This window comes from Berghia stephanieae, chromosome 7 (assembly GCF_034508935.2).
Source record: "Berghia stephanieae isolate SIO BIC M18660-M18661 chromosome 7, UCSD_Bste_1.3, whole genome shotgun sequence".
Lineage (NCBI taxonomy): Eukaryota > Metazoa > Mollusca > Gastropoda > Nudibranchia > Aeolidiidae > Berghia > Berghia stephanieae.
Window position 1 is genome coordinate 3,733,028 of NC_088366.1, and position 5,000 is coordinate 3,738,027.

The 5,000-nt window shown below is 38.0% G+C and overlaps 1 protein-coding gene across 1 annotated transcript in view; it reads right to left on the reverse strand.

The window, feature by feature from the left end:
- Positions 1-4,809: 4,809 nt before the first annotated feature.
- The window catches only part of LOC144976377 (uncharacterized), a 2,729-nt gene continuing 2,538 nt past the window's right edge, over positions 4,810-5,000 (reverse strand). Inside the window, exon 2 of the mRNA XM_078920638.1 lies at positions 4,810-5,000. This exon is cut by the window's right edge and continues 916 nt beyond it. The gene's annotated coding sequence lies outside the window, so the exon portion shown is untranslated.

Consider the following 5,000-nt stretch of genomic DNA (forward strand, 5'->3'; position numbering starts at 1 on the left):
AGTAAGATATTTCTTTCATTATTTGCATTGACCCCTGGCAACACAAAGCACATTATTTTCTATGTTTATTTTAACGGCTAAAGCAGACATTTGCTTCGCTGTTTTAAATGTAAGAATCAACCTTTAAAATCTGGCACATTGTAGCGACTAAAATACTTTCGAATTGTATCTTCCATTGAACTTGTGTTATGTTGATTTAACTTTAACCAATAATATCATTTTATTCAATTTTATATATGTTATTTATTCAATTGTGTGCACAGTTCTTTTATTATTATTATATTATTATTATTATTATTATTATTATTATTATTATTATTATTATTATTATTATTATTATTATTATTATTATTATTGCTTATCTTTTTTAATGTGTAATAATTTGAGATTTAAAACAAGAAAAATAAAAAAAAAGCAAAAAAAAATAAAAATAAATAAAAGCAATAGATCAAATGCAATATACACGGCAATATACAAAATAAACACGGCAAAAATAGTAAATGAGCGAGAATGTCGCATTCATTACCAATATGAACTTAACTCAAGTCTATGGAAAATAAAGCAAAACAGCAATCCAAACAATGAATGGAAAGAGACGCAAGCGGCAATGAAATATGCGGGGAAGAAAGTGCAGGCTCTATTAATACAACTAAGAACAAACCAAATCGAACGCCTAACATCGCTATTAACGATCTATCGCGGCAACAAAAAGAACTTAGGATCAGGATACAGAACACGAAAGACTCGGAAGAAATAATAAACCTGAAAACGGAACGAAACAAAATACTGCATTCAATTCGATCACTTATAAAACACAGAAACGAGGAATTAGACAAAAAAGTGGAAGACATAGAAAATTCCAAAAATAACGCATCGTCTATGTTCAAAGCGACGAAATCTCTGAACCGAAAACCATTCGAGAACCCAAAACTACAGGATAAATTTGGCAAACAAATCCCAACGATATCCTTGACATTGTAACTGACCACTTCCAGCAGAAATTTCACAAACAAGTCTCACAAATATCGCCCTTCTCAGGAAACCCTAGAGACCTAAACAACCGCATCACAACAACTGAAGTTAGAAATAGCATAAAGTGCCTAAACAATAACAGATCCCCAGGCGAAGATGAAATTCCCGCTGAATTGCTGAAATGCGGTACCCTCTCCTTGGATTTGAGCATTGCAAACATAATGAACAAAACATTCTCAACACACAAAGACTGGGACATAAACAGCGGTGTCCTAATTACAATACAAAAACCAGGAAAAACGAAAGGACCCGTAAACAACCTGCGCCCAATAACATTACTGAATACCATAAGAAAAACACTGTCAACTATTGTCCTCAACAGAATTAGACCGAAAATAGAAAAATATCTATCACATAGCCAAAGCGGGTTTCGCCAAGACCGAAGCACATCGGACGTTGTATGGACACATAAATGGTTGGCAGCAAAGGCACTCAAAGAAAACATATCCATAACAATAACCGGAATCGATATGTCCGCAGCCTTTGATACGATCGACAGAGGAAAACTTTTGGAGATATTAACAGACATAGTTGACGAAGACGAGCTCCGAATAATCCGATTTCTCCTCAGCAACACAAAGATACAACCAAGGATATACGGGCCACAAAACAGACGCAGTTCGAAAGTAACATCGGGACCCCCCAAGGAGATAGTCTGAGCCCGATTCTGTTCACAATATACTTAGAACACGCTCTGAAAGAAGTTCGAAAAGTCATTCCAAAACCAACGACTCATATTGAGAATACAATCCCTAGAGAAATCGCCTATGCAGATGATGTCGATTTTATTGGATCAACACCAGCAAATATAGACATCATACAAAATACCCTCATGAAATATAACCTCCAAGTCAATGCCAATAAAACCGAATTTACAACAATATCGAGGAACAAAGAGGAATGGAAAAGAACAAAGAAAGTCGGCTCACTAATTGGAGACACCGAGGATGTACAAAGAAGAAAACAGCTATCAAACGCCGCACTCAGTAAACTCACCAATGTATGGATTAGAGGTGACAAAATAAAGAGAAAAACCAAACTGAAACTGTACCGTGCTCTTGTAAAACCCGTACTTCTGTATAACTGCGGCACTTGGGCGTTGACAAAATCCGAAGAAGAACATCTGGATGCCTTCCATCGCACACAGCTAAGAAGGGTACTGGACATCAAATACCCAAAAAAGATCTCAAATGAATCTTTCTATAAGATCACAAAAGAAAGACCAATCTCCCTTGACATTTTACAACCGATGGCAACTTTTCGGTCACATACTACGCAGGGACAAAAACATACCAGCTAACCAAGCCATGTCGGGATACTTCCAAAAACACGGGAACCTTTTCAGAGGAAGACCGATCACAACACTCCCTGTGATCCTAAACAAAAACCTCACAACACTTGGACAAAGCATTAGTCTCATAACGGCAGGGGACCTTGAAAATCTGAGAACCCTAGCAGAGGACCGGCAATATTGGAGACACCTCACACAGGAAATACTGGAAACAGCCAAGGCGACCCGATCTTTCGGTCGAGACGCGAAAGGCATCTAAGTCAAGTAAGTCAAGATCAAATGCAACGTGTATGTATTTCCAAGTCTGAATACCCACATTGTTATAATGGAAATACTCTCAACGCCGACGCTAAACATATTGTGCCCATTACAACATTGTCAAATCAAGCCCGTAATGCTTTTGGTTGTCACAAAATTGACTGCATCGTATCAATTTTCTCGTGTAAAAGAAGTGGCTGCTGAGGTTAAAAAATGTGGTGGAATTGTTGTTGGGTAAATTACTGGTCAATTACACCCACAAGATCAATAAACAATACTGCAAGCATTTCCCAAGAATTTCTGACAGCAGAGCAGTTCATCCTTTGGAGTCACAGAGACCATGGTTTTTGCTTTATGATACAGTCCATCTCTTGAAATTCATTTGAAATAATAAAGCATGTCAACAAATATAAAAAAATGTGGCCTCATTTTCAGATGTCAAAAGTCTATAATCATTAGAAAAAGAACATATTATAAAAACCACACCCCTCACACATACATACGTAGATACATACATACATACATACATACATACATACATACATACATACATACATACATACATACATACATACATACATACATACATACATACATACATACATACATACATACATACATACATACATACATACATACATACATACATACATACATACATACATGATAGATGGGGGCATGGATGAATGAATTAACTATTAACAGACGGATGGATAGGTGGATGGATATATAGATGGATTGATTAATGGGTCGGAGAGTGTTAGAAGATAGGTGTATAGGGAATGAGATTAGCGGAAGAGTAGCGTCCCTTGATTGGACGTCACCCATAGTCTGTGACGTCACCGGCGGAAAAGTTATTAGAGAGAGAACGTCATGTTGGTTGTGCGCATGCGTCTCTCGTCCTCGCTTCCGATGAAAGAGGCTTGAGACTTGAGACACTTCAAACCAAATTGACGTTCTCTCTGTAAGGTGACGTCCAATCAAGGGGCGCTACTCTTCCACTAATATCATTCCCTATGGGTGATAAGGTCGATGAATGGACAATCTGAAGTCCCTCGCCTCATTTTTATGTATACGGAGTATCTATTCGTCCTTCAGGTCGTATTCTTAAAATTTGTCTAGCCGCCCATCAGTGCTTATGCAAATGAGGTAGGCGTGCAATACGCACAAGGCAATTGACGGAAAGGCCGTTTTTTATTTTTGTAACCCATCGTCTCAAAACGGTATTATGTCAGTACGAACCACATGCTTAAAAGCCGAATTTAATGTTAAACTGGTCAAAAATATAAATTGTTGGCATTCGCAACATAAAATATGGTCGCCATTCTCCTCAATAAATCATATAAACTCAAAAGAAATCTAATATTTCTGGCTATAAAATAAATTTTCAACATCTTAACAAACCCGACTTAATACCGTTTTGAGGCGAATGTTCACATTTGTCACAGTATTTTTATATGTATTAAATTAAAGGTTATTGCCCTCCCATAAATCGCATTGTTATTACAGTGACCTATATATGTCACTGCTTCCGTGGCTTTTTGTGTGCGCCCATGTTATCTATGTGTATTTAACTGGAATTACAAAATCGGAGTTTTCAGTCCTTCACGCTTCACTTTTTTAACGACTGTTGAAACGTAAGCATCGTTATGAGTATGAGTAGAAAAAAACAACATATTATTCCTCCTCTCTCTCTCCTCTCTCTCTCTCTCTCTCTCTCTCTCTCTCTCTCTCTCTCTCTCTCTCTCTCTCTCTCTCATATGTTCCCCCTTTTATCTCTAATTTCTTCTCTTCCTCCATATGTCTCTTAATTAGTGTATTTTCCTCTATCTCGCTATCATCCTCTTTCATTTCTTCACACACACACACACACACACTCTCTCTCTTTCTCTCTCTCTCTCTCTCTCTCTCTCTCTCTCTCTCTCTCTCTCTCTCTCTCTCTCGCTCGTTCTCGCTCTCGCTCTGTCTGTCTTTCTTTCCCTCTGTATTTCTCTTTCTCTCACATACTCTCTTCTCTGTGTGTGTGTGTGTGTGTCTCACACACACACACACACACACTCTCTCTATCTATCTATCTATCTATCTATCTATCTCTTCTAATTTCTTCCTCTTTTGTTTTCTTAAAAACCTTTCTCTCTCTTTATCTATCTCTCAATTTCATTCTCTCCCCCCTCCCTCCCTCTTTCTTTCTTGACTTCTGTCACATTTCTTTTCTCCTTGTCTCTCATTCTTCTTCCTCTCTCTTTCTTTCTTCTCATATTTCCCCCCATAAATCTCTAATGCTCCCTATGTCGGGTTGTCTCTCGCTCCTTTTAAGTCTATTCCTCTATTTCGTCGTCGTCGTCGTCTTCTCTCTCTCCCTCTCTCTCTCTCTCTCTCTCTCTCTCTCTCTCTCTCTCTCTCTCTCTCTCTCTCTCTC